This window comes from Amia ocellicauda, chromosome 6, assembly GCF_036373705.1.
Source record: "Amia ocellicauda isolate fAmiCal2 chromosome 6, fAmiCal2.hap1, whole genome shotgun sequence".
Taxonomy (NCBI): domain Eukaryota; kingdom Metazoa; phylum Chordata; class Actinopteri; order Amiiformes; family Amiidae; genus Amia; species Amia ocellicauda.
The window spans coordinates 36,192,302-36,218,611 of NC_089855.1; the positions used below are offsets into that span (position 1 = coordinate 36,192,302).

The following is a 26,310-nucleotide window of genomic DNA, read 5'->3' on the forward strand; positions in this document are numbered from 1 at the left end:
CACAGCTTCAAAGGATGGTCGCTCCGGTAAATCTCGGTCGAAGGAGGCAGGGAGCGAGCGTATACTCACGGACGGAGACCAAGAAGGCCTTTGCGGTGACACCCTGGCCAATCGCGGTGTACTGTTCAGCGTTTCTGTAGCCAAGAAACGGGGATGGGGGGACGATGTTGAAACCAGTCCGTCGTTGGGTGGTGTGTCAACCCTGACTGACGGCGACCCCTGAGGTTGTTGGTTGCCTGTATTTGTTCCGACCGACAATGCGTCGGGCTGAATCTGGGTTGTTGAATTACCCCCAGAAGGCTGTGGCCTGAGTAGATGTTGGGGGGTCTCCAAGACCACCGTGGGGGATCCTCTCGGTGATCTCTCCGGGGAAGATGTTTGATCCCACTTAGACGGGGTAATTGTCCTCAATAGCTCATCCACAGAATGACTATCCCAAGAGTCTTGGGAAGAATAAAAATATACATTACATTTACATCTTTAAACGGCGACAGAAATCAAACTTAAAACAACATATCCAGGACTTTCAAAACCTTTAGCTTTTTTAGACCTTTGAAAATAGGCTTAGACATTCACTACAACGCCTTATTATTTACAGACAATATATTTATTAGGACTTGATAATAAATGTAAAACAGAGAAGCCTCTGTAAATAAACGGTTTCTTAAATGTTTCTTTAAAAACTGTAATATTGTTAATAAAACTTTATATACACACACACCCACACCACATTTCATTTTTAAACGAACCTTCCAAGTGTAAACGCTTCCTGATCCCGGGACTTCCTGTTTCACAAACGTTTTCACGATCTGTTTAAATATTAAATACAATGAACACCTTCAAGCCTTTTCCTACAGCCACTTTAAAACAGAAGTATAATTGCGGAAGATAAGCCAAACAACTTACTAAAACCTTTCGGCCAGCTTTACTTCCTAACCAGACGGTAGGACAATCGGTCATTTCTAAACACATGCCCCAGAAACAAGCCTAGACCTGTCCGGACTTCTAAAGATCTTTCCCAGAACCCCCCGCCCTACAGGAAATGGGCACCCATCGCTTAAATATTAGCCCTCAACGGGCAAACAAAGCCCTTTTAAAAACATTAAAGTTTGAAAGATCTTACTTACCTCCAAAGAATAATCGTTTCTTATGTTTTTCAGCTGGTTTAGCTTTTTGCACTTCTGTGGAGGTAAGAGACATGTTTAACCTTTAACCACCCCCGCTTTATAAAAAGCTTTAACCTCTTACAAGCGGCAGATATATACTCACCGCTATCAGATACAGGGGCTGACGGCCTTTCAGATTCTTGAAAGGTTACGGTTCTCGAATGTAAAACGAAACAAGACATCGATGTGGAAGGCCTTTCGTTGTCTCGAACCACGTTTCTTAATACTGTTAGAAAGGATAATTTTTTAAAATTAACAAAACGGGCCTCAAACATCTTACAGAAACGTTATACAAACAAACAGGGGTTTAGTTCTTACCCGGTCGGCAGACAGCCTGTCTAGGGACAACCACTTCTCTTGTTTGATCCTCGGAGACATTAATCACAGGCCTTTCGATAGTTTCTGTGTAATTAAAGAGACTGGCATTAATATATATTAAAACGTTTTCATAACTCTAATGAGCCGCTTCAAAACCACACACACACACCCATACATAAGAACCCTTGAGCGCAAACACAAAAATCTTACCGTCGTTGTTCCAGATGATATCCTCAGCGTTGGGAATTAACTCCTGTTGACTGGCTGAAAAATAATTTTACAGAACTTAAAACAGATGGTATAACCTTATTTACAATACATGACCACAACACGCTCTGAGTCAATGAAAATAATTTGAAGACTTACCTAAAAACTCGTTTAAATCGAAGTCGTTGATGTTGTTTCCGGACATTGTTGATCTTTAGGCTTAAATCGAAAGGTCAGTACGAGTCTGTCGAGCTGAAGACCAGACCTTCATACTTATACTGATGGCCAGCTGCCGGATCTGCTTGTAAGGCATTGTTCTGGGCTGGCCTTTGTGCCATCCTGTTACCAATTAACATATCAAAAACAACCAATAAAATGACCCTGCATCAAATTTCAAATAGAAACCAAGATGGCGACGATCTCTCTCCTCTCTACTCTAAACTTTTATTAGAACCTTTTGGTCTCTCAAAAAACATTTTTAAGCATCAAGACCTATAGTCAATAAACACTAAGAATATTTCAGGCCTTTATACGCGCTAAAAAACAACCTGAGCCAAGAAAATAACTATAAAGATCTAAAATAAGTAGTGCTTTTACAGCGTTTTTTTTTTTTTTTTTTAATAGCGATGCTTTGTTTGGTATTAAACAAGTCACAAACTACTCAGAACAGCGTTTATCCCGCAAAAGAGATATTTGGGTTTATTTTACAAAGCTTATAAATTATATAGTTTAAAAGTATTCTGAATGTTTTGATAACACACGCCATACCGACGTTTGTCTGAGCCCACCCCCGCCCCCCATGGTGTGAGTGATTTAGCCTTGAGTGTTGTGATCTATTTAGCATTGAGTGATCAGTTGTTTTTATTTTTTAAATGATTCCTTATCATCAGGGATTGAGACTGCTAAAATACCTTAAAAACATATCCTTATCTTAAGTCTAACTCTTATGAGCTTTAAGACCCTAGAATGTATTTAAGTAAAACGAATGAACACATTATGTGTGAGATAAAATATAACCACAGCTTTTTTTTATTTTTTTTTTATTTTATTTTTTTTACAAAAACAATTAACCTATACACACAAACACCCCCACACACCCACACACCCTCTTTTTTTTAATTTTATTTTTAATTAAATTTGAGGGGAGAGACAGAGCCATATACCTTGGGGTTAACATAAGTACCCTATGCAAAACAGGCATTGTTAGGACCTGGGACCATTACAGACAACAGAACTTGTTGATCTTATAAAATGCTTGGGCGAGAGAGACAGAGAGAGAGAGAGACAGACAGAGACAGAGACAGTGTGAATATGATAAAAGCACTATTCAAAATGGCATTGTTAAGACCTGGGACCATTACAGACAACAGAACTTGTTGATCTTATAAAATGCTTGGGCGAGAGAGACAGAGAGAGAGAGAGACAGACAGAGACAGAGACAGTGTGAATATGATAAACGCACTATTCAAAATGGCATTGTTAAGACCTGGGACCATTACAGACAACAGAACTTGTTGATCTTATAAAATGCTTGGACTAGAGAGAGAGAGAGAGAGAGAGACAGACAGAGACATAGACAGTGTGAATATGATAAACGCACTATTCAAAACAGGCCTTGTTAAGACCTGGGACCATTACATGTATATTTAAAAAAGACCCCCAACCACTACAGGAAGAGCCGACCCATTCACACTCTACAGTTGACCAACAAGAACAACAAGAACAACCGGTTATGGGCGGCCTTGTTGTTCAGGGTTCTATGGGTGTACACTTTCTGACGGATATGACGTAGGAATAATTAAGGAAATAAATCTACCTAAAATCACGCCCCCCAATTATGACGTAGGAATATTAATAAGCTTAGGGCATACGTCATAACAAAATAGGCCGCGCCCAAAAAACCCTACTATCTACTAATGTATGTGTTTTTCAAGCACATGAAAAACTGTAGACAGGTAGAAATCGTCACTTGAGTGCCAGACTGACTCTATTGTAAAGGGCAGGCAGGATTATGGGTTGTATTGAGTTATTATGTATTTTAATGACCGGTGAAAATAACCCAATTTTGGCTTTTCTAGGTAACTGTGTTAATAACTTATTTATTTTCATGTTTATGCAGTTAAAACGCAGTAGAGATGTTTGTTACATAAGCTTGTTACACAGAAATTATTTTTTTCAAATGGACTCTAGGGCCAGAGCAAACTGCCTCAGGGGCCGTATAAGGCCCGGAGGCCAGACGTTCCCCACCCCTGCACTATACTGACGATGCAGAACTGCCCAGCCGCGGCTTAAGCTCTCACTCAGACAGAGATGACAGACATACAAAACTTTTTTAAACGTCCATTAACTCCAGCGATTTCCTTGTCTTCACCTCCCCTGAAAAAACCCAGGCTCTTGGATAAGGAGTTATCAAACGGTAAATAAAATACTGTTTTTTCTGATATTTCAGTTGTTGAAATCTGTGATTAAAAACACACACATGCAGACAAGAATTTTGAATGTGGCCAACATACTGACTTCAATTAGTCAAAATGATTAGTTTTAATTGGTTTTTTGGCAATTGTTCAGACAATGAGTTCTGCAAGCAAATGTGATAAACTGCAAATATTATTTGTCACCGGTTTCATGTGTAATAGTTATGCATTGTACATTAATACATTGTTTATCATCACATATTGTATCCACAGTAGTGTTTTTTAGCGCTTCAAAATACTTACTGTATTTGCACTGTAGGTCATATCAGATAATTATTAATGTGAATAAAAATATTTTAATATCAACATTTGCAAATCATATGTTTGGTGGAATGTGTGTTCAGTCCTGATGATTTTTTTTAGATTAATAACCAGCTTAATTACCTACACTAGGCCTTCCTTTTTAGTAGACTTGCATCAAATGCAATTAATTGATACTGTTAAAAAATTTAATACGTTTTCAATTATACCAGCAGTACCATCAGCTCAGAATTGGCAGAAAACAGTGGGACCCTGGTACACCCATCTACTGTCCGGAGAAGTCTGGTCAGAAGTGGCCTTTATGGAAGACTTGCGGCCAAAAAGCCATACCTTCAACATAGCAACAAGCCCAAGCGACTCAACTATGCATGAAAACACAGGAACTGGGGTGCAGAAAAATGACAGCAGGTGCTCTAGACTGATGAGTTAAAATTTGAAATATCTGGCTGTAGCAGAAAGCAGTTTGTTCGCTGAAGGGCTGGAGAGCGGTACACAAATTAGTGTCTGCAAAGCAACAGTGAAGCATGGTGGAGGTTCCTTGCAAGTTTGGGGCTGTATTTCTGCAAATGGAGTTGGGGATTTGGTCAGAATGAATGGTCTCCTCAATGCTGAGCAGTACAGGCAGATACTTATCCATCATGCAATACCATCAGGGAGGCATCTGATTTGCCCCAAATTTATTCTGCAGCATGACAACAACCCCAAACATACAGCAAAAGTCATTAAGATCTATCTTTAGCATAAAGAAAAACAAGGAGTCCTGGAAGTGATGGCATGGCCTCCACAGACCCCTGATCTCAACATCATCGAGTCTGTCTGATTACATGATGAGGGAGAAGCAACTAAGGCTGCCTAAATCCGCAGAAGAACTGTGGTTAGTTCTCCAAGATGTTTGGGCCAACCTACCTGCCGAGTTCCTTCAAAAACTGTGTGCAAGTGAACCTAGAAGAATTGATGCTGTTTTGAAAGCAAAGGGTGGTCACACCAAATATTGATTCAATTTAGATTTTCCTTCTGTTCACTCACTTTGGATTTTGATAACTGATAAATATAATCTATTAACATGTCTATTTTAGAAAGCATTCTTACTTTACAGCATTTTTTCACTCCTGCCTAAAACTCTTGCACAATGCTGTATATTTAAAAAAAAACACACACTTATGCATTTAAGAAAGTAAATTGGAGCTACTATTAACAAAAGAGAAATGTAGGTTTTTGTAGATTGTATTTTCTTTGCTCAAACCTATACATAATTCACGTACTTTAATTTACTGGCTTTAATTGCCTTTCATTTCTGAAAATCTGATTTGATGTAAATATCCTGTATTACCAGAATATTGCAGCACTGAACATTAGAAAAATGTTTCAACCTGAGAATATTCTTTGTATAGACTCACATTCTTTGTAAATGGGGATAAGCCACCAAATTGGCCTACAATGTCATTTTGCTTATGTGGTAAATTAAGAACAAGAAATTAGGCACCTGTGAATATATGAAAAAAAACATGTTATTTTATTTTTATGTTTTTAATATGGTTCAAGTAAATTATATCTTGAGTAAATGGTGACAAATTCCTTGTTCAAAGCCAATTCTGTATCATTCCTCTACCTTATCTGTCCAGGTGAGTGGTGTTTAATAATGATTCTGTCGAGTATATTTGTATACTGGTCATGTTTGTTGCTCATTGCCTTATTCATTAAATTGTGAATTGACAAAATGGGTTCTTACAAAATTACAGATGTCCATACTGGACTCTAGGGATTTTTAACAGCCGAACAACTGCGATCTCCAGCAAAAATAGTAACCATGACCAGATTCAATTCCATTCTTAATAGATTAAATATGTCCAGAATGAGTTGCTGGTGGCTTTTATTAAATAACTGAGCTCCCATTTCTAATGGTTTAAACACTAGGAAACCATCATTATATCTGTAATTCCTTATCCCTTCCAAACACTGTCAGAGGCATAAATGGTATTGAGTATTATTCAATGTACGGGACAGTGTTTGGCAAAAGGCAAAAAGTCCTTAACACACACTGGTCTCATTGTTTTTGCTTTTTTAAGTTACATCAGTTCTCATGGTATTAAAAATTGACTCCTGGGCCTATATTTGTACTTATTTAGTACCCAACCTGTGCTACATAGTGTCTGGTACAACAAGGAACCTATCAGCTATTGCAGGAAAGTGATGGAATGAGGAAATCAGTCCTGACAATTCCAATTGTGCAGTATCCCTGGAGTCAGCATAGCCCCATGCCATTAAATTGTGGTTGTGGTACGATTTCATTTTCATTCTTTCTTTTTTGTGTAACTATGATTTCCTAGATAAGGAAGGGAAGCCTATGGGAACCAAGGGACAAAAAGACACAGACCTGCACCTCCAAACTGCACCTGGGGATAAAATAAATAGTGTGATAATTATTACTATTAATATTTATTTCTAGGCAGATGCTGTTATCCAGGGCAACTTACAAAATATGAGCACAATACAGAGTTCAAACATACAGTTCAGTACAAGTCATAAAACATTTTAATTCAAATTTACATAATACAGTGAAATTCAAAGCATAATACATTTTACAAGTTCCAATTTACAAAAGTGAATACAATATAAGGTCTTACATCCTGGATTGTAAATGCAGAGTGCAGACAAGATGTTAGGTCACAGTCAAAGGCAAAGGGAAAGGGAGCATAGGGGCAATCAAAATAAAGTACTAGTAATGCAAAGCAAGAAGTATGATAAAACGTTGTAAAGTGCTATCTTACAGGAGAGTAAAGGACCAAATTACAAGTACCGTCTGAAAAGATGTGTTTTGAGTAAACGCCAGAAGGAGATTCTGCTGTTTTGACTTCAGTGGGCAGGTCGTTCCACCACTTAGGGGCCAGGGATGAGAAGGAGTGGGTTCTCTGAAGGAAGGGGAGTGGAGAGGAGGCAGAGTTTGTTTTCTGGCACCAGAAGACTGCAGTGGTCTGGAGGGAATGTATGGGAAGATGAGGGTCTGAAGGTAGCTTGGTGCAGTGTGGTCGAGACAGCGGTAGGTGAGGGTCAATGTCTTGAACTGAATGCGTGCCAGTATTGGGAGCCAGTGGAGGGAGCGGAGCGGAGCAGTGGAGTAGCGTGTGCGAATCAGGGCAGAGAGAATACCAGACAAGCTGCAGAGTTCTGGATGAGCTGGAGTGGGCGGGTAGTAGTTGCAGGCAGGCCGGCCAGGAGGGAGTTGCAGTAGTCCAGGCAGGAGAGGACCAGTGACTGGACGAGCAGCTGAGTAGAGTAGTCAGTGAGGAAGGGTCGGATTCAGCGTATGTTGCTCAGGAAGAATCTGCAGGTGCATGTCAGCGTGGTGATGTGCTGAGTGTAGGAAAGCAAAGGATCAAGAGTGACTCCTAGGTTCTTAGTGGAAGAAAGAGAGATTGTTGTAGATTCCAAGAGGATTGAGATGGAGAGATCAGCAGAAGGTGAGGAGAACAGGAAGATCTGTGCATGATCTGCGTAGAAGTGGTAGGAGAAACCATGAGATGTGATGAGGGAGCCCAGGGAGTGTAGATAGAGAACAGGAGGGGGCCCAGGACGAAGCCTTGGGGTACGCCTGTAAGGAGAGGTTGGGGAGTGGATGACGAACCTCGCCAAGTTACTTGATAGGTCCGTTCGTTGAGGTAGGAGGAGAACCAGGTGAGAGCAGTTCCAGAGATTCCAAGGTCAGCTAGGCAGGAGAGGAGGATGGGATGAGAGGGAGGCCGCCCGAGCACAGCTGAGGGAGTCAGTGACTGCCAGGAGAGCAGTCTCAGTGGATTGAGCTGTGTGGAAGCCTGATTGCAGAGGATCCAGGAGTGAGTGATGGGAAAGAAATGCAGAGAGCTGATGGTGGACAGCACACTCGAGGGTTTTTTATAGGAAGGGGAGTAGGGAGACAGGGCGGTAGTTCTGAGGAGAGGTTGGGACAAGGGTAGATTTCTTGAGGAGTGGGATGACAGCAGCTTGTTTAAATGCAGAGGGGAAAACAGCCAGAGAGGACTGAGGAGTTGAGGGAGGAGATGAAGGGGAGAAGATCAGGAGCAGTCGCTTGGAGGAGGCAAGTAGGGAGAGGGTCCAGATCACACATTGTAGGTTTGTGATGTAGGAGGAGAGCAGAAAGAGTCCGAGAGAGGTGAGAATGAAGAAAAGGAAGCTTGGTCGGTGGGAGACTTAGGCATGATGGGAGAGGAGGTGGGACTGAGCTTGCGAATGTCTGTGATCTTTGAGAAGAAGGAGGCAAAATCATCTGTAGTGAAAGATGAGGGAGGAGAAGGTGAAGTAGAGTTTGCGGGGGTTGTTGACACTCTATAAAAAACAATTTTAAAAAACAAGAAAAAATGTAAATAAGAATTTTCTTCTTAAAATAATCAAAATTATCTGCCAATGGTGTAAGAGAATTTGACCCCTATCATCTTAAAATGAGAAAAAAATAGCAAAACTAGTATTTTTTGCTCAAGTTAGGACTGTAATCCAATGTCGTAGTATGATAAGGTATAAAATCTTGAAAACAAGAAAACTACACTTATTTTATTAAGCTACATGACTAGAATCGAGTAGATTTACATTGATCTAAGCAGGATTCTCTTAAAACTGGATAGAGAAAACAAGCAGTTTTTGCTCGATATAGGAAAAAGTCAATAAAAAAAGATAATTACACTTATTTTACTAGGCAATACGACTAGTATTGAGTAGATTTACATTAATCTAAGAAGAATAATCTGAAAATGGATGGAAAAACTAACCCATTTTGCTTGATATAAGAAAACGTCTGATTAAGCATGACCTTAAAGACATTCTTGCACTACATTACATTATGCTTGTCCCACAGCAAATGCAATAAAATATATTTACCTGATGCATAGCCTTGCTTAACATTCATTTAAACAACAATAGCTGGGTTTAGAGATTGGAACATGAAATATTCAAACACATACAATTGTAAAGCCCTTATTTGGCATTTCACACATTCACACAGTCAAAGAAAAAACAGGCAAGATGTTTCTAAAGTGGAACACATTTCTATACCTCCATTTTAGAATGGACTGAGCAGTTTGTAAGTACCTGAACCCATGCTATTATGTTTATTAAAAAGGTTACTTTGTTTTATTGAAAACCAGTGAACCAACCATATTGATTCAGGAACTTATAAACAGCTCAGTCCATTCTAAAATACATTTAGCAAAATGTAAACTAACGCTAGTCCGCTAGCCCGAGGCGAGTGAATTTTTGGAGGGACTACCTAAATTATCACTCACTAGTCCTCATGGCGAGTGGAATCTGAGGAATTTTGATCATTATTTATGTCAGGAAAAAGACCTTCTCGATAAGTGAATGGGTAAACTTTCCACTATTCAACAAATTGATGAGGATATCTGTAACGCCTGTGCCCTGACTTATCGCGCTGTCACCGCTAGAGGTCACCCAAGCCACACTTTCCCCAGACTCTGTTCCAAGACTCTGATCTCTCCATTATTCAATTATCATCCCAGCTGTCCTCGTTAATCATCTCCACCTGTTTCCAGTTCACATGCCCATTACAACCCTTATATATTCTCTTTTGTTTCCTCCACCTAACACGAAGTCTTGCCTTGCCTCACCACAGCAATTCTGAGCATCTACTCTTGTTCCCTGTGTATCGACCTTTTGCCTTCCTTCAGTTTCATGTCTCCGGATCTTCCCTATTATCCTTTGCTGATCGACCGACTTACCTTCCGTGACCCTGACTATTCTTTGCCTCAACCCTTTTGGCTTTCCTGATGCTGCAACTTGATCTGGTGTAGCACTGTAGAGTAGTGGTTCTGGACTCATAACTGGAAGGTTGTGGGTTAAAGTCCTGGGTGGGTCAGTGCTGTTGTACCCTTGAGCAAGGTACTTCATTTTGATTGCTCCAGTAAAATGCCCAAGGTATAAATGTAAGTCGCCCTGGATAAGAGCGTCTGCTAAATGACAAATGATGTAATGTAATTACTCCAGTCACCTATGGTTCCAGCCCTGACAATATCAGTTTTTTTTTTTTTTTTTATGTAGTGGCACTTTTCATCGAACTTATCACTACAACACATCAACCAATATTTATTTTTGTGATCTAAAAAACATCTGAAATTGAAATAAACGCCTGCTTTATTCATACTCCTATTTGTAATCATATTTTGAAAGCTATACATTTACAACCAATAAAACTTTTAATTAGTAGGGGAGAGCGGGGTGATTTCAGCCTGTGGGGAAGTTGAGCCACACCTTGTTTCTAGGCAACCAGAAAAAATTGGTCATGTGACCACACATTTTTGTCATCCATTTTACTCACCCTGTGATGGAGAGAGGCACATGGAATAAGTGGTAAGCACATTTAAGTTCAATTTTTTTTTTTTTGCTGTTTTGCTGTTTTTTTATGTTCAAGGAGTCATGATTCTTGTGTTTGAACAATTACAGACAAGTTTGAAAAAAAATCTCACATGTGTTAGTGCTTTAGGAAGTTACAACATGAGGCTATACTGTTAGCATGACTTTAGCTCTAAACTGCTAAATGATACAAGTTTGTATCACTCATCCATAAGTGATGCTACTGGTTCTCCTACCCATTTGGGGTATGTGTCCCCAGGAGACATACTTCCCTTCCCTAAAACCACAGCAACTAAATCTAGAATGAAAAGGAAGAAAGTAAAATCAAAAATCTTGACCGTCACACCAGAAAAGCTGGAGCCGGAGAAGGCACACTGACAGAGAACATAAAAAGACTAAAAAAGGGAAGAAAAAGGCTCTGAAAGGGTCAAAATAAATCAAAACCAAGAAGAAAACTGTTGTTTACAGTAGCTCAGAAGAAAGTGACAAACATTTCGCTTAACGACACCACTGACTATGATAGTTCAGAAGATGATCTGAGTGAGGATGATGGTGACAAGAATCTGTCTGCTGGTGACTTCGTCATTGTGAACTTTGCAGGTAAAAACAAATCCTATAATTACATTGGATTGGTGGAGGGCACTGACATTAGTGTAAAGTTTGTGGGAGTTCTGTGGATGGAAAGCCCACCTTCGCATTCAAACAGAATGATGAAGGACTCATCCCTACAGATGATGACCATGTATGGGCCATTTTTAAAAAGCAAACCTTCAAAATTCAAGGTTAAATAAGGCGATCATGTGAGGGTATCAAGAATAAAAGGGAAATTTGAAAAGGGGTATGAGCAGACATTCACTGATGAGATATTCATAGTCAAAGAATGTGTGCCTGGATTAAGACCTATTTACAAAATAAAAGATTATGCTGGTGATGAGATAAAATATTTCCTAATAACAAGAGCTCCAACTTCACTGATCATCTAGCCAAATTCATTGATCTACACTGCAAAAAATGAAATCTTGAAATAAGGCAATAAATCTTGTTTTTTTCCTCCTAAGATAAATTAACTATCCCAGAATTAAAAGTAAAAGATTATTTTGCTTGTTTTGACAAAATATAACTTAAATTTTCTTACTTAGAAAAAATGGCCTATTCTGGTGATTTATTTAAATGTATTAAGTATCTTTTTAAAGTGTATGGTATATTTTGACACAGTCCATCCTGAAACCAGAAATTTCAAGCCATATTTCCTTATTTTAAGAGCATTGTGTTTCTTATTTTTAGAAAACAATGTTAGGACATTCTGACACAAAGATTTTTATTAATTTTGTTTTCTACTTTACATTGTTTTACTTAATTTGAACAAATGAGAAACAAGAAGTAGCAAATCACAGAAGCATAACATTTTACTTCACTTTTCTTTGTTTTCCAGTAAATTAGCAGTCAGTGGTGCACAAATCTCACACACATCTCTGAGATAATACTTCAAAGGAATATAAGTACGGTTCTTAAAACTGAGTGCATAATATGATGTATAATCTAGAATTTTATCTGCATCCACTATCTCAGTGGCTTGAGCAAGGTTAGGGACCTCGATTTCATAAGAAGCAAACTCACGACTGAAACCCACTGTATTATAAACCTGACATTCAAAGCAATACAATGAAGAATTTGTAATGTATATGTCCTTTATGAGCCCAAATACAGGAACACCTTCATTTACACTGATTACAATCACTGACTTCTGTACATGTTGCCACTTAGCTCAAGCCATTTTACAGATACCACATGATGCATGTTTTCTACACCCAAAAAATCTCTCATTTTATCCTGCACATACTTCATATTTTCCACTTCAGATGGAGGACCCAATAGAATGTCTTTTGAAAAAATTGGGTGCTTCTCACAGCTGATATTTTGACAACTCTCAAACATCTGATTGTGTTTAAAACCAAGGACTTGCAAACATTCTTGAAATTTAATTTGGAAGACCACTGTTTGAAAAAACAGTGTTTAGATTCAAATCTCATAAACATGTGTCTGAGCATTGAACCTAAATCTTTAATCTGTTCAGGAATATGTATCAAAAAAATGTTGCTTTGGTGTTATATTGTTCTCAGGAAATAACCGTTTCATATTGCTCAAATCTTGCTTAATAAGCAACTTAAGCTTTGCTATAGTGGCCAAAGAAATAACTGGTGCAACTAAGATCTGAACAATCTCTATTAACTCAATAATCACTTGAAAATATTAATTTATTTCACAGCTGTCCAATATGAATGGTAGGAGCTTCAATAGGAGGAGCATTTGCCCAGCTGATTGCTTTAGTCTGTTGTCATTTGATGATAACTTGGTGACAGCAATAGGGCAAGGTTTGTCTCGGACATCAGTTGAGTATGGGTATCCTAGAATAGCACTGTTAAATGTGTCCAATTCCAGTTGCCCTGATAGCACTAGATGTTTTAGTATAGTTTTTACTTCCAGTGGTGCTACACCTTCTAATATCACATGCATAATATCCTGAGGTGTTTGCCAGATGAGATCAAAGGCTGGAAAATCAATCCGTTTGCTTTTCCTATTAATTCCATATTCAATTTAATTACACTGTCTGACATATCTATCTAAAGACCGTCTGACAAAGTATTCTGCATCAAAGTAAACTTGCATATCCTCAAAACTACACTCACAGTGTCTGCATTTGTGGAATGCAAATCCAACTCCCTCTTTAAAGCCTGTTAGCTCATGCTGAGCCAGGGTATCACCACAGAGAGAAACTACTGCACCATATATTGTTCTCTGTCCGTGTGCAGTTTTGATGTTCACTCCGTTATACAACAAATTAAAATCTTCTTGTATTCTCTGCAAAATCACATCTACATCACACTGAGAGATGTCACTTGATTTTGCAATGGCAAGAAGATGTATGACATCTAACTTAGACCTCTGTTTAGGATTTATATTGCCCAAAGTATAGTACACCATTAGTACACCATGTTTTTTGAGGCATGAGACCCCAGATGATTGCACAGTTCTATCTCATCAGTATACAGGATAAGCTGCAGAGCATTGGGTCTCACAGAGAACAGTAGATGTGACTTCAAAATATCCCCATCAACAATGTCATTGATAAATCCAGCCTTGCTTTGGCTTGGTCCATTATGTAGCCGATGCGGCGTCGGAGCGCCCCGCCCGGGATTCAAACCACACACCACCGGCGCCCCTCTGAGTGCTCCAACGCAGTACAGCGTTAAGCCCTCTACGCTAAAAGGCTGGACCTCCTACCACGGGAGGCTTAACACTGTACTACTTTTACTGAGGGGTTACGTCACTTTGTAACAGGCTCATTATGGCACAAATGAGCCCCGGTTACAATTGTCAAACATTGCTAGAATCACTGGATGTGAAAGTAGTTGTTCCAAACTTCGGACTAAAGGAATATAGTAAAAGCATCTTGTTCTTATTCTTAGAGATTGTGAGGCTCCCCATTTCCTCAAGGATGCAGTCTGGGAAATTTCAATTTCTTCTGCTTCAACTACCATGAACTTATTTTTTAGATTTGAATCTTGCATATATGTAGTGGAAACTGTGTCAAAAGGGTCTTCAAAATTATTAAAAATGTCCAACAGTGAGGCTTGATACTGCTGCACCCCGGAAATGATGTCACTGACAGCTCGCTGAAGAAAAAGCAATAATTTAGAAATAGAAATTCATGCACAAGGAACAGAATGTAAGAATATAGTTTATTACTGTAATTTCACATAATTAACTTCAGTGTCTTACCTGGGAAAGGCAGTGTTTCACTCTTGAAGTCAGTACACAATGCAGAAGCATGCTTTCTCAGTTCATCAACTTCAGGCTCATCATTTATGACACCTTCCTCTTGCTGGAAATGAAAAACATTTCAAGACTTTAAAATTCAAATAACCTAAAGTAATGCAATATACAGAGCAACAGTGCCCATTCAATTTTCAGAAACATTGTTTCAGGAAGTATTTTATTCCTATTCAGTTTTCCATTTGGACACAAAATTTATTTGTTCAATAATTATATACCATGAACCAAATCAATGAGCCAGGAGGAGATCATTAAAAAGAGACAGCATTACAAATTTTGACGAAGGAAAAATAGTATTTGAAAATCAGACAAAGACAACAACACAGGACTGAGTACTTAAAGGGATAGTGCACCCAAAAATGAATATTCTGTCATCATTTACTCACCCTCAAGTTGTTTCAAACCTGTATACATTTCTATGTTCTGCTGTACACAAAGGAAAACATTTGGAAGAATGTTTGTAACCAAGCAGATCTCGCCCCCATTGACTGCCATATTAGGAAAAAAGAATACTATGGTAGTCAATGGGGGTCGAGATCTGCTTGGTCTTTATTAACTATAATAACTAGCTTCCTGCAGATGGCCGTACGCATCAAGTTCCGGCGGAAAAGTGACCTCTGACCCGACGCATGATGCGATGTGACGAGCGCGGAAGCTCAGAGGATAGAGCAAAACAAAACACCGGTCACGAATTAGAAGTCTAAAATGAGTCTTATGCTACTCCTACATTCTATGTCATACACGCATCACGGGTTACTCACTTGTGCAGCCGGAAACTAGTTATTTTAGATTATAAAGCTTTAAATACGGATATTTTTCTTACTCGACGAATTGTTCTTCCGGGTTCTGACATTACACCTGCACCACTCTATGGGAGCTACATGGGACATGTAGTTCTTCACTAAGGGTATGTTTACATGACAACGATGTACTAAAAACAGACAACAACGTTGTCAAAATGATCCCCGTTCACACAGATTTGTGAAAATAACTAAAAAGGATGTATTTCGCATGCCAGGCCAGTAGTTGGCGATGTCACTTTGTCAAGTAACACCTCACGAATACGTAATACACATGCGCATGACGTCACCGTTTTCACAAATACGCATTTTTGTTGTTTACACGGAGATGGTAAAGGCATCGTTTACAAAACCTTGCACTTTAAAACCTGTTTTCAGGCCCCCAAAACGCCGTTGTCGTGTAAATGAAAGGCCAAAACGCATACAAAGTTTTCAATTTTCAGATGAAAATGGTGTCATGTAAACATACCTTAAGATATCTGCAACTAAACAACAACAAGCAAAAAAATCAATTAAGCTATGAGTCGTCGTTAAAATTCCACTGTGGATAAAATAAATTGTACTTTTCTCCCGGGACCAAGACAGTTGCACTCTATTAAGCTTATGTCCAATTGCTGGCTACACGTGTCTGTATGCTGACATATCCATGAAAGTCAGGTTCTATTTGTAAATGATTTTCAACTTACGTGCATTGCCTCTTGTTCTTGTTCAGTCAACAGTGTAAACGCAGCACCATCAGCAGAGCTGGATGTATCGGCGATGTCTGGTTCTTGGCCTCCACTGGAGTTAAAATCCTCCTCGTGGTTTGCATCGCCTGGTATGCTAGACACATCATGTTCATTTGGCAGAAATTCTGGCTGAAGTGGGATACTGAAATTCTCTCTTCCACTTGGATTCCAGTATCTGCAGATGCACACGCACGGGAATTGTACCCTTTAGCTTTATCTGCATTTTGGCTTCCACTTGACCTCGATTTTGACTGATAAAATGCAAATAATGCCTCCGTTTGACATGATGGTAAAATGAGTTGTACACTCGATATTCCTGAGCGCAACCATAAGTCCCACAGATCACATGAAAATCTGGGCTGGAACTATGCAGTGTTTATGTGACTCATCAGAGCTCTTAATGACAACGCCACAAAGAGGCAGCAAATAACACAACGCCAAATAAATTTAAGTGGAAATACCTTATATTATGAAATGTTATAAATGTTATAATTTAAACAGGTTTTATATAAAACCCTATGTAGCGCAATGGAACCGCCCTTAAATTTATGTCACTGGAACAAACGACCGTTAACACTTGTGCCAGTTTCGCGGTTTTCACCATTTTGTGCACTTGAAGGTAAGTGAGATAAAACATTTTTTTGTTAATCAAATTATTTATTTTTGCATGGATGTAAGAAAGAAAGATATTCATTCTGATAATTAACGTGTATAAATAATGTGTTAGAAATATGACATTGTAGTCTTAGATATTAGAAAATTACAGGTTAATTCATTTATTTCCTTCTCTTTGATAATTGATGTCATAACCAAGTAAAGGTAGCCAACAGTCTTTTGATCTTTCTAATTTCCATTTAGGTGGCATTCATGGAGCAGCTTGATTCAGTGACACGGTCCACTTTACAAGGTACATTTTAATGTTGATGTAGACTCGGCTATATTTGCTCAGTGCACATAAGAAGTCTTAGGTATGTTAGGTTTTCACTAAAAATACTTTAGTGTGCCAGTCACATATGTTTATATATTTCCAAACTGTAATTTTGCTATTAATTGTAATAATCCAGTGAGATTTTTGTATGTACAAGAAATCTGACAAAGGTAGCTTTCTCAAATAGTTTTTGAGATTTTAGTGTTATAACGTCACAGTTCTTGTGGATTTAGTCTGTCGTTTTTTCTGTTTCATGCAATCCCACACTGAGTCGATGATGGTTAAAGCTGCAGTCCGTAACTTTTTTTTGTACATCATGAATCAATTTTCCAAACTGTGTTTTTGTGTTATCCTGAATCACTATGGTATACCTATAATAAGTGTTTATATTGGGACTATTTTACACTGGTTCGGGTCGTACCACTGCGGAGTAGCACAGAACCTGCGTGACTCGTCATAGATATACACTCACCTAAAGGATTATTAGGAACACCTTTTCAATTTCTCATTAATGCAATTATCTAACCAACCAATCACATGGCAGTTGCTTCAATGCATTTAGGGGTGTGGTCCTGGTCAAGACAATCTCCTGAACTCCAAACTGAATGTCTGAATGGGAAAGAAAGGTGATTTAAGCAATTTTGAGCGTGGCATGGTTGTTGGTGCCAGACGGGCCGGTCTGAGTATTTCACAATCTGCTCAGTTACTGGGATTTTCACGCACAACCATTTCTAGGGTTTACAAAGAATGGTGTGAAAAGGGAAAAACATCCAGTATGCGGCAGTCCTGTGGGCGAAAATGCCTTGTTGATGCTAGAGGTCAGAGGAGAATGGGCCGACTGATTCAAGCTGATAGAAGAGCAACTTTGACTGAAATAAGCACTCGTTACAACCGAGGTATGCAGCAAAGCATTTGTGAAGCCACAACACGTACAACCTTGAGGCGGATGGGCTACAACAGCAGAAGACCCCACCGGGTACCACTCATCTCCACTACAAATAGGAAAAAGAGGCTACAATTTGCACAAGCTCACCAAAATTGGACAGTTGAAGACTGGAAAAATGTTGCTTGGTCTGATGAGTCTCGATTTCTGTTGAGACATTCAGATGGTAGAGTCAGAATTTGGCGTAAACAGAATGAGAACATGGATCCATCATGCCTTGTTACCACTGTGCAGGCTGGTGGTGGTGGTGTAATGGTGTGGGGGATGTTTTCTTGGCACACTTTAGGCCCCTTAGTGCCAATTGGGCATCGTTTAAATGCCACGGCCTACCTGAGCATTGTTTCTGACCATGTCCATCCCTTTATGACCACCATGTACCCATCCTCTGATGGCTACTTCCAGCAGGATAATGCACCATGTCACAAAGGTTGAATCATTTCAAATTGGTTTCTTGAACATGACAATGAGTTCACTGTACTAAACTGGCCCCCACAGTCACCAGATCTCAACCCAATAGAGCATCTTTGGGATGTGGTGGAACGGGAGCTTCGTGCCCTGGATGTGCATCCCACAAATCTCCATCAACTGCAAGATGCTATCCTATCAATATGGGCCAACATTTCTAAAGAATGCTTTCAGCACCTTGTTGAATCAATGCCACGTAGAATTAAGGCAGTTCTGAAGGCGAAAGGGGGTCAAACACAGTATTAGTATGGTGTTCCTAATAATCCTTTAGGTGAGTGTATACAGTACAGAGAGAAGTAGCTCTGGCTACAATGTTCTTCTGCAAGACGCATGCAGTTCTGTTTATTAACCGCTAGAGCGCCAAAAGTTATGGACTGCAGCTTTCACATCATCTGTTATGACTCCTTGTGCATTGAAAAAATTCACTGAACTATTAAAATAATACCAAAATTAATTAAATGTAAAGTGAAAGGCCTATTTCAAACCAAACTGGCACATTGATGCAAGATATATAAATAACTGTCCTAAAACAATTTGTAATCTATAATGCCTAAAACTTTTTCACATTACTCTGCAAATGAACAAAATTGATCTACGACATCATTGTTTTAAATATGTTTTAAATCATCCTAGCTGCAAACATCAGCGCAGCAGTATTACCAACTTTGTCACATGATCTTTTCCCGGGACCAGAAAACTTTTTACGACGGAAAACCATATGGGAAACGTTTCATACAGACAAGGAGGTAGACCTTTACTCAATTTTTCCAAATAACAGTATTAATTTTAATTATCTATTAGTGTCAGAAAAAAAAGGTTATGTACAGCAATGTTTAGGTAATTTACAAACAATCACACTAAATATCTTAATTTATAATGGGCTGTTTGAATAACAGTCACTGATCTGATAAATGACTGGATTGCTTATTGCGTTCTAAACTGGCATCAGGCAGTGAAGCCACCGGAAGTGTTCGAGTGGCCATCCTACTATTCCCTACCGACAGAGGGCATCATTGACTTCCAGCCAAAACATTGACCTAATATCACCCGATTTGCAATGTCTCAGTCTCACAGGATTAGTTTTATGATATATGTATGTAAATTAATTGTTACTTCAAATGTTATCTGTAATGTTTATGGTCTTTTCGGAGATGATTAGTCATATATTGAATGTGGGTCTGATTACTGCACACTTCTGCAACAGGTAACCAACTAAAAACATATTTCTTTATAAACATAATTATGGATGAAATATTAAACATGAACATACATCTGTGTTTAGTTGCAGAAATGTATTTGAATAGCCTATACAATAAATATTAATACAAGCCACTGTTTAAATTTAAGCCATTATATTGCACTATATTGTATTAAAATTCTAAAAGTTTATCATGCATCATCTTGGAAATAAAGCAGCCAAGCTGATGTTCACTAATGAATATGCACATATCTTTTTATTAAGCAGGGGAAATTCCTGACTTTAAACAAATAAACCATTTACGTGCTTATGACATTTGCGTTGTAAGAATGTACAGAGAGACTTCAGATATAAAAACAGTGTCTCGTTAAGGCAATGTTTTCTCAGTAAAATTTTATGACGTCATGAGCAATCCAGTTCTCTATATAGATCAGTGGTAACAGTTAGTTTCCTACTTTAAGTAACCTAATTTGCTCCTTACTTTAACCAGTGGCCTGTAATGCGATGTTATGATCAAGAAGAGTTTTTTCTTTTCTTTTTTTTTATATTAACAGGTTTGTTGTTGGTTTTGTTTATATAAATTGCAAGAGGTCTTGCCTCAATCAAAACAAGGAGCAGGCGCGAAGAGCCAAGTGGTCATAATACATTGGATCCTCCAAGAACCTTGCAGTTGCCCAACCCTGAATATGTTGTTTACACCGACAGTGAGCTAGAACATGTTAGAAAAGAGTATTTTGATCTGCAGCGAGTTGGACAAGAAAGAGGTTGCAGACTTTCAAAAAGAACTTCGTTATCGACTAGTGAGGAACACAGTGACCAACATGGTGTCTATCATGAGAGCATCAAGCACTGACTTTATGTATCCATCCAAAAATGATGTCCTTTCAATGGCAAAGCGACTGGTAGACTATTATCCCATGCTTCGAGATGACTCTGTGAACTGCAAACATAATTCAGTAAGTGTTTAAGGGCTTGGGATTCAAAAATAACATTTGAGGGCACTTAATACATCATATATTGTGTGTACATTTAGGAGGTCCTTAATAAGAACTGATAATGAAAGCACTGAGAATTAAGCCATTATATACATATATTTATTTGAATGTGTCTGGTTGTACAATCTTTAACATCATCTTCAAACAGGATTCCATCTTCAAGCAATTAATGAAGATACTCCACAACATAAGAACCCCAAAGAAGAAACAGGGTCCAACACCACAATGAAGAAAGAAAAGGCGCTTGAATTTTGAGGACTACGATGGTGATTCAAGCTCTTGCACGTTAGATTCAGCAGAAAGCAGCAATGCTTCAGCTGTAATGTTGGACACAGGAGAGAGCAGCACACCACCATCAGTGAGCACAAAACCACTTGCTGGTAAGTGTACCACATGTTCAGAATATACTTAAAAAAAAGTTTGTGGACCAAAAGGTTCCCAGCAAGCAATAGCCGTCATTTCACCGTCTCAGTTAACTATAGACCCAATATAGTCCAGCTATGAGTAACCCACTTCTAGACAAAATAATCTTGAATTTGGTTACATATCGTTTTTTCCAAAATAACTTGTGAGATATTCCACATGTAAGCAAAGTCAACAGTGATTACAAGGTGTTTGGTTTCATTTCTTTGACATGTTATCTAATTGATGAATAGTCTATTCTTGGGCTATGGTTTAGACGTCTATTAAATTTTCAATGACAGCACAAATTTTGCCTTGTTTTAGCCTAGACGTCAGAGCTGAATTTGGACTGCTATTAGATGTCTTTTAAATGCAAAATTGCTTGCTGGGTTTATACTGGTTTCTTTTTTCTTTTTCTTTTTTAATAAGGAGGAACAGCTGAACAAGATATACCATTCAGTCAGACTGACCATAGAAGAGATGAAGACCATTCTGACACTGATAGTCAACAAAGCCAGGCCAGACATTACCATACTCTCAAAGAGATCTATACAAGACCAAAGCCTAACAAGGAAGCAGTTGCTCAACTACTTGACCTTGAGTTTGATGCTCGGAGAGCCTTCATCAACTCAAACTGTTTCAAGGATCAGGACAGACCTTCAAAGATACTGCAAGCATACCCCTGTTTCTGAGAACTACATCATGTAAGTAATATATCTGATAATATATTTTAGTTCCTAGTGACTTCAGTTGTTTTTACAAATTTGTATGTGTGGGATTATTCCAGGTGATGGATGAACTTGGCCGGATTCTTGACAAAGGAAACCCCAGATTCATCCCAAAACTAAAGGCCCATTGGGAGAGCTTCTACAGCAAAGCTCAATTCTATGGGGTTTACAAAAAGGTGTTGAAGCCACCAATGACACTAGATGGAGGTAAACTACCTGCCTTTACTACTTGACTTCAAAGTCAAAATCAAAATCAAACAATAGTTAAGTTTTACTTGCTTGTCAGTGTCATACACTATCATTATAACGTTGTAGAATGGTAAAAAAATTAAAAGAAGTCTCTTTCTGCTCACCAAGGCTGCATTTATTTGATCCAAAATACAGCAAAACAGTAATATTGCAATTTAAAATAACTATTTTCATGTGAATATATAGTAAAATGTAATTTATTCCTGTGATCAAAGCTGAATTTTCAGCATCATTACTCCAGTCTTCAGTGTCACATGATCCTTCAGAAATCATTCTAATATGCTGATTAAAATATATTAAAAAATAAAGCACTTTTATTTATTTTAAATTTTAAATATTTAAATTTTAAATATTTCACAATATTACTGTTTTTGCTGTAGTATGGATCAAATAAATACAGGCTTGCTGAGAAGAAGAAACTTCAAAAAAACATTCAAAAAATCTCACTATTCTAAAACATTTAAACGGTAGTGTATTTGAAATCGGTAACAGATTGAAACAGATTGTTATGAAAAGTTTAATTAAAGTTTAATAATCCTTTTGACTAAATCCCAGTACTTTCAATTAAGTTTTTATCCCTTTTTAATGCAAAATTGTTATGACTGTATCAAGATTAGGAGGCAAAGTGAAACTCTTAAAGGGATAGTTCACTCAAAAATGAAAATTATATCATCATTTACTCACCCTCAAGTTTTTCTAAACCTGTATGAGTTTCTTTCTTCTGATGAACACAAAAGAAGATACTTTGAAGAATGTTGGTAACCGGGTTTTTTTCAATGGGGTCCATCAACTGTTTGGTTACTAACATTCTTCAAAATATGTTCATTTGTGTTCAGCAGAAGAAAGAAACTCATACAGGTTTCAACTTGAGGGTGAGTAAATTACAAAATGTTCATTTTTGAACTATCCCTTTAATGCATGCTCAACTCACTAATTTCAGTACATTGTAAAAGACTGTTTGTTCTCCTCAATAGTGAAACGCTCCATAGCCTTGATGAAGGCTTTTTCAGAGATGTTCCCATCACCTGTAGCCCCACCAAAAAAGATGGGACATGCAAGTGAATCAATGCTGTACATCCCTGAGGTAAGACATAACCTTATTTATATTTCTATAAGACCAAGAGAAATAGAGGAGTGGTCATTTATATCAAGATGTACTGCTGAGTTATTTTTGTGATTGTATTTCTAGCCAACAGAAAACCCAGATTCCTTCCTCAAGGGGAGACCACTCTTCAGTCCCCTCCTGATCGTGTCAGAGGACAACTGCATGTTGGTTGCATGAAGGTGTGCTCTACCTAATGGCATACTATTATGCACTTCATCTTATGTACCCAAAGTGTGTTGCAACTCTACTGTCTGTGCTTCACACAGAAGTAATTTCAGATGCAATCCATGAGCGTGATGCAACTTCCTCCTACAAAAAAGCTATTTCGGATTGGAAAAAGTTAATTGGGGAGTAGTGAAAAAGTCAGACTTAGGTCCTTTGATTACTAATTGTTGACAGCAGTTGTTTTCATCAGGTTCTTATAGACAGCAGTTGCTTTAATTCTAAAACAAAATAAAAATGCTGTTTTTCTTTTCTTTTTTTGTATATTTCACTGTCTCAGTGATGTATCTGTGTAACCTTGGCCAAGCTTTGTTTTTAAAGGCTTACCAATTGCTGTGATATGATGCGTTGCAGTCATTTTTGAACAATCGTTTGCTTTACTTTTGCAGTTGGAGTTAATAAAGCAATATTAAGAGCATGTTTGTTGTACCTGTTTGTATGTCTTTTTCAGAGCTTATTTTAGCACTACAGTCTAGACTGAAAGGGTACATCCATATTAGTTAGTCTTATTTTAAGACTTTAAATACTTATTTTAAACCAAACCTTTCCCTCAAAATAAGCCTGACATTCTTAAAATGTGTATATATATTCTCATATCAAGACATTTTTACCAAGAGTATTTAAAACTAACCACGAATAAAATAAAATAAATGCTAGATTTTGCTATTTTTTCATTGGTTTCTAGACATTTGTACTGATTGAATCTAGTTAAAATATCTAAATTTACTAAGTTTTTTTCTTGTTTTAAGATTTTAAGACTTTTATCACAAGTTTTTTTGTCTTGTTTTTTCTCACCCCATTGGCAGATATTTTTGCTTGATTTTAGTTTTTTTTCTTAATTTGTTTCATTTTCTTATTTTTGAATGTTGATTTTTTGCAGTGTAACGGGTAAATGGGAGGTAGGGATGGTGGAGATGCACTACCCCATGACCATCAATACGTTTGACAGGAAACAGAGCATCGAATTGCTTTCTGAAACAACCGACACAAATTGGTATTATGAAATATCACAAGGCTACTATAAAAGCATTGATGTATTGTTAACAGCCATGAATAATGCTGTCAAGGCAGTCCCCACATCACCCAAAGTATACTTTCAATACAATTATATTAGTAGAAGCATGAGGCTTTTCGGTGATTCGACTTTATTGTTTTTTACTAGGGGCCAACTAGCACACGTCTTGGGGTTCATTACTGAGAAGGGGGGAAAAAATAGCCCCATCCTGCGGATGTTACTGCTGATTTTAACCACATGTATGTTTATACTGATATAATTGAACACCAACTAGTGGGTGACACTTATGCCCCACTTCTGTGTTGTGTGCCTAAAAAAGGGGAAGAAGGCAAGTTTGTTACGCTGTTATATAATAAGCCCCACTATGTCCCCCTGAGCATGGATCAATTTGACACCATCACCATTGAAATAAAGACTGATTAGAACGAACATGTCACATTCGCATACAGCAAAGTAATAGTGAAGTTACATTTCTGACCTGTTAGATACAACCACTTTTAAATCATGGTTATCAATAAAAACTATGGAGACCTGCACATGTAAAGGAACTACTACAAGTATCACGTGGGTAATGGTCTCCACGGTTTCGCCGGGATGCCTGTACAATATGGTGCAGGGGTAGCTGCTATATTTAGAGCATTATTCAGAAAAGCTATGCCAAACAGCTATAAATCAGCTATTGTCAAACCGCACGTCAGATCAGCCGCAACAAACATAGCTAAAGATGTGGTCGGACAGGTTACAAGTGTGGTGGCCAGTAGAATAAATGCTCCGAAACAAGAGGGCTTGGGACTAATGTATATAAGGAGATGCATTAATAGAAAAAGAACATTACCACTAGGGCTCACAGGGCCCCCGACACCTGTTAAAAGAAGGGCTGTACGGAAGAAACACAATCGTAAAAGAAACAGCACACGCAAGAACAGGAGTTCCAGAAAACAACATTGCGGGGATATATTTTAAGCATGGCTTCCGTTCACTGTAGCTCTGTGTAGTGTACCAAATCTGAACTGGACCTTTTCAGCTGGCGCCCACATAGACCAGTATTGAAAAGAGTTTCTATGTTTAGCGCTCTCTGACAACACCCCACTGCAATTCTACATCACTGTAAATGGTGAAGACTATCTAGATCTGAACAACACTGTGATCTATCTGACTTGTAAAATAACTAAGCACGATGGCACCGATCTGACCCAAGATGATCAGGTGGGCCTGGTAAATTACCCGATGGCATCCCTTTTCAGTCAGGTCGACATCACAATTGGTGACTGCCTTATTAGCCAGAGCAACAACTGTTATCTGTACAGGGCTATAATAGAATCCATTCTTGATGAAAGTGTTCAGTCTGGCCAGAGGAAGCCGGGTGTGCAACCAGGAAAATTTGTTTCTTGGCCAATTGCCTAAAATAATAATAATTAGTTTTGTGGATAATGCCGCATTCAGCGGTGACGTTACACAAAACCCCATCAACTTTAAACACTGTGTAATTTAATAATTTTCTGGCCCTGTATGCAGATGGTGAGCAGATCCCCACTAAACCACTACAACCGGATTTCGAGGAATGATAATTGTGTTTGGGAGCACTTTAACCTGGTGGAAACTGCCGGAAAGTGCCTAAAAGACAAGCCTCTTGTAGTGGACCGCAAAGACTTTGCTAAAGGTTACACGCTGTTTGCATTCACCAATAGTGCACCGGGCACTATTCACTCATAAAAACGGATCCTGAGAGCAGAAATTAATTTTGCCCAGCCATTACCAACCACCGTGAACATGATAGTGTACATTGTTGAAATTAACATGAGACGCCAAGTCCTTTACGACTACAGCTGAAAAGGAAAAAAAAAACTGATTGCTTTGTGCCTTTCGAAAAGTAGCCATGGATACTGTAGCATAAGGTACACTTATAAATTTCAGTTCA

The 26,310-nt window shown here is 38.4% G+C and overlaps 2 long non-coding RNA genes across 2 annotated transcripts; both read right to left on the reverse strand.

Annotated features, from left to right (window-relative positions):
* Nucleotides 1–749: 749 nt before the first annotated feature.
* Nucleotides 750–1,361, reverse strand: LOC136751440 (uncharacterized). Its single transcript, XR_010817008.1, has 3 exons — nucleotides 1,270–1,361; nucleotides 1,128–1,181; nucleotides 750–809 (listed from the first exon to the last, which is right to left on the reverse strand). It is a non-coding gene; the product is annotated as an uncharacterized LOC136751440 (long non-coding RNA).
* On the reverse strand, nucleotides 1,361–2,248 carry LOC136751439 (uncharacterized). The gene is made up of 4 exons (XR_010817007.1): nucleotides 1,851–2,248; nucleotides 1,695–1,748; nucleotides 1,485–1,568; nucleotides 1,361–1,392 (listed from the first exon to the last, which is right to left on the reverse strand). It is a non-coding gene; the product is annotated as an uncharacterized LOC136751439 (long non-coding RNA).
* Nucleotides 2,249–26,310: the final 24,062 nt, after the last annotated feature.